This window comes from Anomaloglossus baeobatrachus, chromosome 1 (genome assembly GCF_048569485.1).
Source record: "Anomaloglossus baeobatrachus isolate aAnoBae1 chromosome 1, aAnoBae1.hap1, whole genome shotgun sequence".
NCBI lineage: Eukaryota > Metazoa > Chordata > Amphibia > Anura > Aromobatidae > Anomaloglossus > Anomaloglossus baeobatrachus.
The window spans coordinates 478,871,512-478,885,510 of NC_134353.1; positions in this window are offsets into that span (position 1 = coordinate 478,871,512).

Sequence of the window (13,999 nt, forward strand, 5' to 3'; positions counted from 1 at the left end):
CTCAGCAGGTGCTTAAACAAGGTCTTGTTTTTAATGTGGAATGCTGCAGCTCCATAACCTCCTCACATGGCTGATGTTCATAATTCTGGTAGGGGGCACAACGGGGGCAACTATATACAATTAAAGTTCTGGCCACACATAGTCCAGTGGTCCAGTTGTCCATCACACTACAATTTGCAAAGCATTATTTACTCACTATACACCGGCCACTTCAAGTCCAGTGGCCCTGTAAAGCATAAACGGGGGGGGGGGGGGTAGGGACATCTTCAAAAAGAACAGGGGCCAAGGATTCAGGAAAGGGTGGCTTCTTCGAAAAGAACAAAGGGGAGGGGCTGAAGAGGGGCTATTTACATAAAGTTATTGTTCATTCAATAATCTTCGGGCTCATCATCTGGTAGCATGAAAGCTGCTGCCAGGCTGGTCTGAGTTCCTTGGGTACTTGAGCTTGGGCTGCTGCGGGGCTGTGCAATCAGGGCTGCGTCCTCCTTCGGCTGTTCAGGGACAGTCACTTCAACCTCCCGGACTCTCCTCCCCCTTAGTGATCTCAAGCACTCCTCCGGTTGCTCCGGCAGCAGCGCTGGGGATGGACATTCAGCGGAGGGCCAGAGTGGTAGCGTGGCTGCGGCCTTGTCTGGCCTGACCAGACGGGATGCCGCTGCACGGGACGTCGCAGCAGGGACTTCAGTTGGGATCGCAGCATGGATCACTGCGGCCTCCGGTAGTAACCCCGGCAAGGTCAGCACACCCGATCGGGCAGGGGCAGTGCGGGTGTGGCGCCCTGGACAAGCCAGGGGCCACAGAGAACAACACCTACACACCCCACACTCCCGGTCAGGCACACCGAAGTCAGACACAAACCCTTGTTGCCTTCCTCCAGGGGCTGATGTCCACACCAGGGGGGTGGGCCAGGTGGTTGGCCCCGCTCACCGAGGAGTTCACAGTCCTGGAGGCGGGAAAAGCAGACAGATAGAGTTTTGAGGTGAAAGTGGAAGGAAGGAAAGTGGTAGTGGAGCAGACTGAAGTTGGTCCGGGTGTGTGGCCCGGACAGATCAGCAAGGTTGGCAGACGGTGGTGACCGTCTGCAGGAGTGGCCTATCGGAGTCTACCGTAAGGACCGTGGACGGGCGGTGGCCCGGCGGTACCGGACCGGTACACAAAGAGAAGTCAGCACCATCTGGCAGGGGTTTACGGACCCCGGCAAGGCTAGGAGTCGCCGTGAATTTGCCAAATCCATCAGCGAAGGGAACCTCCTGGGTTTCCCAGCAGCCAAGTCCCGACAGAAGGCAACAGTCCAACCGTGAGAGGGAAACACAGCCACCGCCAATGCTACTGTTCCCAGGGCCAGTGTCTGCGGGCAAAAGGGGCTCCTCCGGTCCACATCCAAGCTGGGGAGCGGGTTACCGGTGGGAACCCATTGGAACCGTTTACAGTACATAGGTGCAGGGAAAGGCAGTCACCATCAACCTGCCGGGAGAAACAACACCACAGCCGTCTGTGGGACCCGTCCATCCAGCCTTGTGTTTTACTGAGAACTGTGTCCTCATCATTGGCTGAGTGAGTACCATCCTGCCGTGCGGCACAGCGCTGCCCCCGCGACCCTGCACGTCACCAGGCCCCGTAACCCGCCTGCCATCCATCCCTACCCCATCACCGGGCCCCGGGACAACCAACCCCCTACCCATGGAGGGGAGAACTAACATCAAAGCTGCTCCCTGTCACCGCTGCCAGGATCCCCGTCCAGAGCAGCGGTGGTGTCACCAACTTCACCACAACCGTGGATGGCGTCACGGACAATCACCAAATCCCCACCATCCAATCAAATCCCCTTTTCACTCACGGGCGAGGAACGCCGCTCGAGTCCCCGGGATCCGGCCCACCGCTCGAGCCACCACCGAGCAGCAGCGGCAGCAGCAGCCGGACCCGAGCAGTGGGAGAGCGCAGCGTCCCCTCCTCCGCCCGCGACAACTTGACGTCACGAACAGGATCCTACCGTTCTACCAACTGGTGGAAGTGTGCCTTGTGTAACCGCCGGAGGTGTCCGGCCGAAAAATTTGTGAAGCCACCATCTTGGGCGCGAAGAATTCCCGCTCGAGCGTCTCCTCGAGTAGTGGAGGCGTGAAGGCCAAAACCCCGCCCCTGTAGAGGAGGAGCTGGAAAGAGACTAAGGGGGACGGAAACAAGATGTCTGCACCCGACGGAGCCGCTGGAAGAGCGGCGGACGCAGCCGTGGGAGCACCCGTAGATGGGAATGGGCCTGCCCAGGTCCCAGACGCGCTGGCGGGGGGCGCCACGGTCTCAGCTCTCGCTCAGGTGATGCCGTTCTCTTTGCCCTATGTGCCCGGAGCTGCCTGGCTACCGCAGTATGATGGGAAACCTGATGCCTTGCAGGTTTTCCGGAAAAAACTTAGTCCGCTACTAGAACTGTACCCCCTGACTGATAAGCAACGTGCAGCACTAGTGCTGGGGCAGCTAACCGGCGCGGCTGAGCAAGAGGCGGAGACCTGGGCCGAGGGGGACCGGTCCTCTGTAGCCACCATCTTTGAAAAGCTGCAGACTGCCTTTGAGACCCGTACCGAGGCAGAGTTGCGGATGCAGTTCTATCAATGCCGACAACGGCCCGCAGATAGCATTCGGGACTATGCCTTGCGCCTGCAAACCGCACTCCGCACACTGAAGCGGGTGGACACCATCAACAGTGTGGACAGTAACAAAATGTTAAGTGAGCAGTTTGTACAGGGGATGAGGTCCTCAGAGGACCGCAAACAGCTTCGGCTGTGGGCCCTAGAATACCCTGATGTGGACTTTGCCGTATTAAAGGAACGGGCTAGAACCCCATGGCCCCCCAGACTGGCGGGACCGGTACATCGGGGCTGGCCCATCATCCCCGTGGCTGTGGAAGGCATACCGGTGATGGCTCTCCTGGACACTGGATCACAGGTAACCACTATACCATACACACTGTATCCACGGTATTGGGGAAAAGACGAACTGGCTCCCCCAGACGCCAGTATGACACTGATTGCTGCTGATGGACTCCCATTGACCCAAGTGGGATACAAACAAGTGGCCATGACTGTGGGGCGAGCTGAACTGCAACACCAGGGTATGATTGTGATAATGAATGAACCCAGTGATCATAACCCAAAGGTAGTGCTAGGGACCAACGTGATGGAGCACTGTATGAGTGACTTGCTGACCCTACTGCAGCAGCTGGCTGCCACGGCGGCAGGGAGCCGACAGAGAGCTGTGCAGTGTGAGATCCGAGCCTTGATGTACCGCCAACATGTGAACTCGACAGGAAGAGAGATTGGTGGGGTGAGAGTGATGGATGTTGCCCCTTTGATTGTACCTCCCTGGAGCGAGATGATGATTTGGTGTAGGGCAGCGGTAGGTCCCCAGGGGCGTCACTATCCCGCCATGATAGAGCCCATGCCCTCTGAACACTGGCCCACAGTAATGGCCGCCCGAGGGGTGGTAGATGTAAAGAACGGGAGAGTGCCCGTGAGGGTGCTGAACTGCGGGGAGGAAGAAGTCAGGCTTCCTCGGTATGCTACCCTTGCCAAGCTGTTCACCCTGGATCCCCACACCATCCACGAGGCCACTCCCCCAACCTCACCACCTACTGCCAGCACTCACCCATCCCAAGGGGAGTTAGACGAGTGGTGTCGACAGCTACACGTAGGCACTGACGATACCCCTACACATCACAAAGAAGGGGTATACCGGGTGATACGGGAGTATGAGCGAGTTTTTAGCAAACATCCCCTAGACTTTGGGCAGATTAAAGGGGTCCAACACCATATCCCCACCGGTGAGCTCCCCCCTATCAAAGAGAGGTACAGGCCTATTCCCCCTGCGCACTACCAATGTGCCAAGGACATGTTGAGGAACATGAAGGAGGCAGGGGCTATTAGGGACAGCTGTAGTCCCTTGGCCGCCCCGTTGGTAATGGTTAAGAAGGATGGCACCATGCGGATGTGTGTGGATTACCGGAAAATTAACCAGATAACAAATAAGGACGCTTACCCTCTGCCCCGCATTGAGGAATCTCTGGCTGCGCTGAAAACCGCTAATTACTTTTCCACCCTTGACCTCACCAGTGGGTACTGGCAGGTGGCTGTGGCACCAGAAGACCAAGAGAAGACTGCATTTGCTACCCCTATGGGACTCTGCGAGTTTAATAGCATGCCGTTCGGGCTGTGCAATGCCCCTGGAACCTTCCAACGGCTGATGGAATGCTGTCTGGGGCATCTAAACTTTGAGACCGTCATGCTGTACCTGGATGATATGATTGTGTACTCCCAAACATATGAAGCCCACCTGGAGCACCTAGCCGAGGTGTTCGCGTCCCTTGCCAAATATGGGATGAAGTTGAAGCCCTCAAAGTGTCATCTGCTGAAACCCAAAGTGCAGTACCTAGGCCATGTGGTCGGTGCAGAGGGTATCACCCCTGACCCTGATAAAATCACCGCCATTCAGGACTGGCCGAGGCCGACCACAGTGAAGGAGGTGAGGCAGTTCCTTGGCCTGGTGGGGTATTACCATCGCTTCATCAAGGGGTACACGAAGATGGCTGCCCCCATGCAAGACCTCCTCGTGGGACAGACCAAAGGTGGTAGACCCCTAGGAGCCCCATTGGTGTGGGAAGAAAGGCATGAGGAATCCTTCTGTCAGCTGAGAGCGGCCCTGACCGGAGAAGAAATCCTAGCATACCCTGATTACAACCACCCCTTCATCCTTTACACCGATGCCAGCAATGTGGGCTTAGGGGCAGTCCTATCCCAGGTCCAAGACGGAAAAGAAAAAGTGATTGTTTATGCTAGCCGCAGGCTTCGACCGACTGAGAGGAACCCCGAGAACTACAGCTCTTTCAGGCTTGAACTCCTGGCACTGGTGTGGGCTATCACCGAGCGGTTCCGCCATTACCTGGCAGCGGCTAAGTTCACCGCTTTCACGGATAATAACCCGCTGACCCACCTGGACACCGCCAAGCTGGGCGCGTTGGAACAGCGGTGGGTGGCTAGGCTAGCCAACTACGATTTCACCATCAAGTACAGGGCCGGCCGTGCCAACGTTAATGCCGATGCACTCTCTCGGATGCCCCACTTGTTGGAAGAAGGGCCTGAGGATGACGACCTCGAAGAGATTGACCTGCCCGCATTTCATCAGCCACCGACTGAGAAGGTGCATGTCTACCAACAACGGGTAAACCTGGACCCGCTGCCCAGCCAGGAGTGGCAAGAAGCTCAGGACCAGGCACCTGCTGTCCACCTAGTCAAGATCTTGGTGGAACAAGGCGCTGCTGGAATAGACCCTGCCGCCCCAGCTGAAGCCCAACGCCTGTGGCGAGAACGGACCCGGCTGTATCTACACCAGGGAAAGTTGTACCGTGAGCTGATTAACCTGAAGACCCATGAGAAAATCCGCCAGTTGGTGATTCCCCAAGCTAACGTGCCCACCGTCCTGCAAGCATACCATGATGGTGCTGGACACTTCGGATGGAAGAAACTAGAAATGCTGTTGAGAGAGCGGTTCTATTGGAGTGGAATGCGGGAATCTGTAGAGGGTCACTTGAATATTAAGTTAAATCTTTATTATCATAATTAAAATTGTACATAAAACACACACACACACGGCTGTTGACTGGAAAAAGGCGTCAAAAAAACCTGCATAGTATATAGAGATAATAACAATTAGAATGCAATAGTAAGGCAATGGGGATAGTGTGAGGAAATTCAAGGACAATAATTAAATAATAATTAATTGTAATTTATTCAGACACAACCAAAAGCTGTCAAGTACTAGGGGAATGTGGCTAAATAGTGCCACATTAGTAAAGTATAATAAGCAAAAGGTTCAGCTGACGACAAGCAAGGTGAATAAGCAAGATAAGTATCGTTCCTGAATACCACAAGCACTAAACCGGCAGCCTCAAAGAAGCAGGTAGAATATAAAAAAAAAATAGAATAGAAAAAAAAAAAAAAAAAAATAATGTGCAATATAAAGTGCATATCAAAGTCATAAGGGGTTAAGTAGTGAGTAACCCAAACATATAAAATCAAGGCCAAAAAGGCCAGTGGATAATCGAAATATAACTGAAAAATGAGAACGGGGAGGGGGGGTAAGGGGGAAGGGGGGGAGGAGGGCTCTGTGCTGATTTGTTGTTATGTCTCATTCTTACGTCCATCTTCCTGATTTACCTATGACGCGTTGTGACACTCCTGTCATGTGATCTACTACGTATACGCTCAACAACGCATGCGTTCATACCTTGGGCTGATTGGTCGTAAGTATACATTTAATCTTAGGCAATCCTTAATGACTCCACCCCCTGAAGAAGTCGCTACGAAACGTGCGCGCGTATACCGTATACCATGAGGAGGCTGTGCTCTATGACCCCAGGTGAATATATCACTATTTAGTGATTGGAGTGTGCCGATTCTGACACCTTTCTAAGATCATTTATAACTATGGCTTTCTTTCCCCTACTGGTCTAAAACTCTTTGAGCCGTGTCTCTCTCTCTCTTTATATTCTACCTGCTTCTTTGAGGCTGCCGGTTTAGTGCTTGTGGTATTCAGGAACGATACTTATCTTGCTTATTCACCTTGCTTGTCATCAGCTGAACCTTTTGCTGATTATACTTTACTAATGTGGCACTATTTAGCCACATTCCCCTAGTACCTGACAGCTTTTGGTTGTGTCTGAATAAATTACAATTAATTATTATTTAATTATTGTCCTTGAATTTCCTCACACTATCCCCATTGCCTTACTATTGCATTCTAATTGTTATTATGTCTATATACTATGCAGGTTTTTTTTGACGCCTTTTTCCAGTCAACAGCCGTGTGTGTGTTTGTTTTATGTACAATTTTAATTATGATAATAAAGATTTAACTTAATATTCAAGTGACCCTTTTGTTCGGTTTTTCTTTTTTGGTTTAATATATTCTAATCCGAATGGTCCTATTTGATCCTACATCCCCACATTTTGATAAGGTTATAATGTTTTAGTATTGACCTTATACATATTCTTATATTCATGAATCTTATGTGGTATGGATTTTGTCCTCTAATTATTGGGGAATCTGTAGAGGCCTGGTGCCGAGAGTGTGGCCCTTGCACGCTGAGAAGGAAGGATGAGGCCAGCCAGAAGGCGCCCCTACATCCGATCGTTACACATCAACCGCTGGAGCTGGTTGCCCTGGACCATGTAAAGCTCACCCCCAGCCGAAGTGGGTACACCTACGCTCTAACCATTGTAGACCACTATTCAAGGTTCATGGTGGTTGTCCCAGTCAAAGACCTAACTGGCCGCACCGCCGCTAGAGCGTTCCAGGCTTATTTCTGCCGACCACATGGATACCCTGAGAAGGTGCTTACTGACCAAGGCCCGGCCTTTGAAGCGGAGGTATTCCATGAATTTTGTCAGTTGTACGGCTGCAAGAAAATCCGGACCACGCCTTACCATGCCCAAACCAACGGCATGTGTGAAAAAATGAACCACCTGGTCCTGGGCCTCCTCAAGACGTTGCCGCTAGAAGAGCGGAACCTGTGGCCGGAGAAGCTACCTGACTTGGTCGATATGTACAACAATATCCCTTCCAGCTCAACGAAATGCACCCCAGCATACTTGATGAGGGCTCGCCCCGGCCAGCTACCGGTGGATCTGGACATGGGATTGGAAGCCCCAGAAGCACTTCCTTCGACAGCTGAATGGGACACTCGGCGGAGGGTGCAGTACCGACAAATTCAGGAGTATGTCGAAAAGAATTTGAGTCGGAGTCGGGAACAACAGGAGCAGCGCTTCAACCAGAAGGCGTCTGCTGGTCCTTTCCAGCCTGTAGATGTAGTGCTGAAGCGAAAAAGGAGGACCCACAAGCTGGATGATCAATGGGAACAAGCCCCATATGTCATACAGCCCACAGGATGGGAAGATAGGAAGGCCTACCAGATCAGTTGTGACCAAGGGGGCACTTTGGCCACGGTTTCCCGGGACCATCTGAAGAGGGGCCCACCAGCATTGAGGGCAGCGGCTGAAGCTCAGGTTCCTAGACCGGCGGAGAATGCAAAAGAGGTAATCCACACCGTGATGGGTGACTTTCCAGCAGACTGGCCTACACAGGATGGTGCGGTGATCCTTCCAGTGATACTGTTCCAACAACCTGTGGATGAAGAAGTGATGGAAGTGGTCAACCATGAGCCAGTGCCCAGGGATGAACCTGTACCCAGCTCCCCTATGCTTCCGCCTGCCCCACACGATAGCAGGGAAGAGGAACTGATTGTTCCCTCTGCCCCACTGCCTGTCCCCACTGACACTGGACCCCAGAGGTCCACTCGGCCCAACCTAGGTAGACCCCCATTTAGGTACAGGGAAACTGTTCTTTAAAGGGGGAAAAATTGTGTGTGTGTGTGTTGAAAGTACCGTTTAAAAGAATGATAAGTAAATAATTGATGAGAAGTTTACCTGATTGACAAACCTGATTGAACCCGTCGTTGCCGATACCGTTGTCCCCATGGGGACTGTCTAAAAGTTTTGCATAAGGAACTCCTTATGGACAAGCCTGAGAACTTGCAAGGCAACCACGAACTTGTGGCTTGTAAATAAAAATGTTGTTTTAAGGCTTTCACCGTTGCCACCTCCGGAGAGGCAGATTGGAGGAAGGGCCCGCAGTGGAGCAGGCTGGGGCCCAGCCACCACCGGAACCGGTGGCGATCCTCTGGGGGGTTTCAGGGGTTCCCCATGGACGTGGGTCCCCTGAAAAGGACAGAACCCGCTCGGGCGACTTGTGCTGGACTGGGGTCAAGGGGTGCTGCCTGTTTGCTTAGGGGCAGCATCAGGGCCAGGTTGCTTGGCTGGGAGAGAGTGGAAGCCGTTACCGTTTGCAACGTTTAAAGTAAGAGTACCTCCCGATGTGGGAAGATGTTATTATGATTGTAATCTGTTTACCGTTATCTTTTTCAGTTGTGAAAATAAAACCGGTGATGGACGGGCAGCCCGTGGACGGTCTGCATTTTACTAAGGGGGAATGTGGTGCCCTGGACAAGCCAGGGGCCACAGAGAACAACACCTACACACCCCACACTCCCGGTCAGGCACACCGAAGTCAGACACAAACCCTTGTTGTCTTCCTCCTGGGGCTGATGTCCACACCAGGGGGGTGGGCCAGGCGGTTGGCCCCGCCCACCGAGGAGTTCACAGTCCTGGAGGCGGGAAAAGCAGACAGATAGAGTTTTGAGGTGAAAGTGGAAGGAAGGAAAGTGGTAGTGGAGCAGACTGAAGTTGGTCCAGGTGTGTGGCCCGGACAGATCAGCAAGGTTGGCAGACGGTGGTGACTGTCTGCAGGAGTGGCCTATCGGAGTCCACCGTAAGGACCGTGGACGGGCGGTGGCCTGGCGGTACCGGACCGGTACACAAAGAGAAGTCAGCACCATCTGGCAGGGGCTTACGGACCCCGGCAAGGCTAGGAGTCGCCGTGAATTTGCCAAATCCGTCAGCGAAGGGAACCTCCTGGGTTTCCCAGCAGCCAAGTCCCGACAGAAGGCAACAGTCCAATCGTGAGAGGGAAACACAGCCACCGCCAAGGCTACCGGTCCCAGGGCCAGCGCCTGCGGGCAAAAGGGGCTCCTCCGGTCCACATCCAAGCTGGGGAGCGGGTTACCAGTGGGAACCCATTGGAACCATTTACAGTACATAGGTGCAGGGAAAGGCAGTCACCATCAACCTGCCGGGAGAAACAACACCGCAGCCGTCTGTGGGACCCGTCCATCCAGCCGTGTGTTTTACCAAGAACTGTGTCCTCATCATTGGCTGAGTGAGTACCATCCTGCCGTGCGGCACAGCGCTGCCCCCGCGACCCTGCACCTCACCAGGCCCCGTAACCCGCCTGTCATCCATCCCTACCCCATCACCGAGCCCCGGGACAACCAACCCCCTACCCACGGAGGAGAGAACTAACATCAAAGCTGCTCCCTGTCACCGCTCCCGGGATCCCCGTCCAGAGCAGCGGTGGTGTCACCAACTTCACCACAACCGTGGGTGGCATCACGGACAATCACCAAATCCCCACCATCCAATCAAATCCCGACACGGGACTCACCCAGGCCTAGGCCAGAGATGCTCCTGTCAGCCATCCTCCTGACCTCAGCCTTCAACTCAGCGGCAGTCACAGGCCTGATCCAGGTGAGCTCCTCCTGGCCTCCGCTTGCAGGAGCCATCTTCTCTCTTCCTCTAGACGGCAATCTTAACTGCCAGACAGCCAATTTCTTAGTGCGCCATTTTTCAACACTCCCACAGAGCACAGAGGGGGTGGAGCCTATCTTCATGCTCTTTTTCAGGCACACCCTTCTTCCTCCCGCGCTTAGCGGTTTTAATGGCGGCGGCAGTTTTTCCACACAAGTGAAACACAGTCTATTAAATACAGTTCTTTAAGACACACATCACCCGTGTTAACGGGTCTTGTTCAAATCCTGTTCATGACGCCAAAGATGACTCGCCCACCCCAGGGCCTTGGGTGACTCGGTGCCGGGCCGGACTAGTCCGGGGTAGTCAGCGGTGGCGGGGCCCGACTCCGTGACCCTGGTGGAGTCAGTTAATGTGGCGATATTGGGGGAGATGGTGATAATGTTTATATAAGATTTGTGATGCCACCTGTGGTAAATTGCAGCTCTTTAGGGTCGCAGCTGCTGGAAGGGACCTCCGGGGCTGATGTTATAGCAGCTGAGATGTTGCTTGCTCTCCACAGGTAGAGCGGGTACCCCGGGGCAACCTTTGGTACTTTGTAAGTTCTATGGTGTTGTGTGCTGTAGTAGGAGTGCAGGATAAATCAGACGACACAGGGCTTGCAGTTAAGATCTTTTACTCACTGTTTCTTAGTCCAGGTGCTAGCAAACCGTTTACCCACAGTATGCTGGGATCCACTGTCCAGTGCCTCCGCCGATCCCGGGTAGTTCAGAGGTCAATACCGGTGCACCCTTCCTGTGTCTCTTTCCTGACTGACTTTTTAGCCTTGACTGTTGTAGCTGAGCTAGTCTCGGCCTCCACCACAGGGCCTGAACAAAGGGGGCTAACCGCAGTTGTATCTTGCCCTCTTCATAGGGGATCTGTGGCAGGTTGTGGCCCTGGGCGCTTGCAACCACCCCAGGCCTTCGGTGTTAATCTTGAGGAATTGTCTTTCTTCCATCAGTCTAGGGACCGTCCCTGGATGCAGCCAGATCCCTCCACCCAATCTTCCAGTGGAACAGGCCACGAGCCAATATGCCCTTCCGTGGCCCTGGGATCCCTTCTTCTCTGTGTCACCTGGGCCTAACTGGACCCAGGATCTCCACCAGGAACCTCTTTCTGTCACTTTCTTTTCAGACTTTACTCCTTCACTCTCCTGAGGTAACTACCTCCCTCTCCTTCTCCAGACTTGACTGAACTTGAACTTCCTGGTTCCCTTTGTCTTCTCTCTTTCTGACTCCTCCCACACACCCACTGACTAGGCCCCACCCACACTATTGGGACCAGAAATGGGACTTACGGCCCCATGAATACATCTATGGGGGTTGCTGCCACTATCCCTGACCCAGTGTATGCCTACCAATTGGTGTGTGCAAGTTTAGTCTGTGGACCGGCATATGACCTCATTCTTACCCAGGATGGGACATCACACCTATGGCTGAGGTGCAATATCTCTGTGGTGACAAAAGCCTCAGGGGCGCCACATGGCTGCTCGGCCACGCCCCTGCACACTGTGCCCGCTCGGCCACACCCCCCACACACTGTGCCTGATTGACCACGGCCCCCGTACACATTGGGTACCTATTCATCTCCCCCGGACTACTCCACCTATTAGACACCTCCCCCCAGGACTACTCCACCTATTAGACACCTCCCCCCAGGACTACTCCTCCTATTAGACACCTCCCCCCAGGACTACTCCTCCTATTCTACTCTTCTCTCCCCAGGAATACTCCTCTTATTATCCTCCTTTCTCCCCAGGACTACTCCTCCTATTATCCTCCTCTCTCCCCAGGACTACTCCTCCTATTATACTCCTCTACCCCCAGGACTACTCCTCCTATTATACTCCTCTCCCCACAGGACTACTCCTCCTATTATACTCCTCTCACCACAGGACTACTCCTCCTATTATACTCCTCTCTCCCCAGGACTACTCCTCCTATTATACTCCTCTCCCCCCAGGACTACTCCTCCTATTATCCTCCTCTCTCCCCAGGACTACTCCTCCAACACATACACACTGCACAAAACATACCTCCCCCAAAACACACACACACACCCACGCAACACACACAGCACCACACACACACAACGCTCCACAAGCAATGCAACACACAACGCAACACACAAACAACACCGCTCTCACACACCCCCACACCCAGACAACACCCAGAACATTAAGGGTATGTGCGCATGTATGCGTATTGCATGCAGTTACGCTGCGTTCTGCACCGCAGCGTAACTGCATGCGTCCTGCGTCCCCTGCACAGTCTATGGAGATTGTACAGGAGCCATGCGCACGTGGCATATTAGAACGCAGCGATTCGGCTGCTGCCCGAATCGCTGCGTTCTAAGAAGTGACATGTCACTTCTTCTGTGCGGTTTGCATGCTGTCTATAGGGAGAGGCAGCATGCAGAGAGCACGTTCTCTGCCGGCACCATGCGCTTCAGAACGGAGCTTTTCAGCTGCGCTCTGAAGTGCACCTTTTAGGTGCGGTGCAGAGCGCACACGTGCGCACATAGCCTTACAGCACCTTACACAAACACTTGGCAACTACACACAACAACCTCTATATATATATATATATATATATAACAAAAATCATACATTAACTACACAATAAATTCTAGAATACCTGATGCGCTAGAATCGGGCCACCTTCTAGTACTGTGTATAGGGGAGATGTGGGCCCATCATACTGTGTATAGGGGATCTGTAGCCCCATTATACAGGGTATAGGGGATCTGTGGGCACATTATAATGTGTATAGGGGAGGTGTTGGCCCATTACACTGTATAGGGTGCTGTGCGCTCATTACACTGTGTATAAGGAGCTGTGGGCTCATCATACAGTGTATAGAGAACTGGGGGGACATCATACTCTGTATAGAGAGCTATGGGGACCATCATATTGTGTATAGAGAGCTGTACCTGGGAGACTCAGGAGACATTGTTAAATGTTAAGTTGACACTTAAAAAGCATTATTGTTATAGCGGCACTCAGGGTATTGTGACCGTCACAGGCACACCAGGGGCATTGGCATTATTACATTCTAGGGGCAATGTGGACACTTTTCTATGGCAAATGCCATGGGCAATAATATTTTTGAGGGGGCAATTTTACCATCTAGAGGGCACAAATGAGGCATTATAACAATGTGAGGGTACAGCAATGGCATTAGTATGTGGGGCAGTAAGAAGAGCGCTGTTATTGTACCACACAGCACGTGCAGCATACCTACCAACCATTCCAGATACAGCGGGACTCTCCAGCTTTTGAGCCTTTGCTCCCAAGTCCCGGCCGTGAACTATGTATCCCGTGGCTCCGCCCACCCACTGTAGCCCCGCCTCACCGTTTCTCCCTTCTATCCAGTGACCAGAGCTGAGCGCGCTACATGAAACTCCTGGGACTGCTGCTGCTAAGGTATGAATCCCCCCTCCAGCCCTGGAGCCGACATCCCCAGCCTCGGAGTCTGTGCGCTTCTCTGCAGCTGTTTCCTCTGGATCCCCGTGTGTTTGCTTCTCACTGCTGGAGACACACGGGAAATCAGGAAACTGAGGAGAAGACCGTGCAATCAGCACTTGTTTCCTCTCCTGCAGTTAGCACTGGCCAGTAATAACCTATGCAGTTAGCATCTGTGAGGCTTCTATTAGCTTACCGATCACATGGTCTCCTGCCTGTAGAGCAGAGCTGCTGGGTCCTAGGTGCCCAACAGGCTCAGCTCTGCTTTATCCTGACTGCCCTACCAGTTAAAGGGAACCTGTCAGGTGCA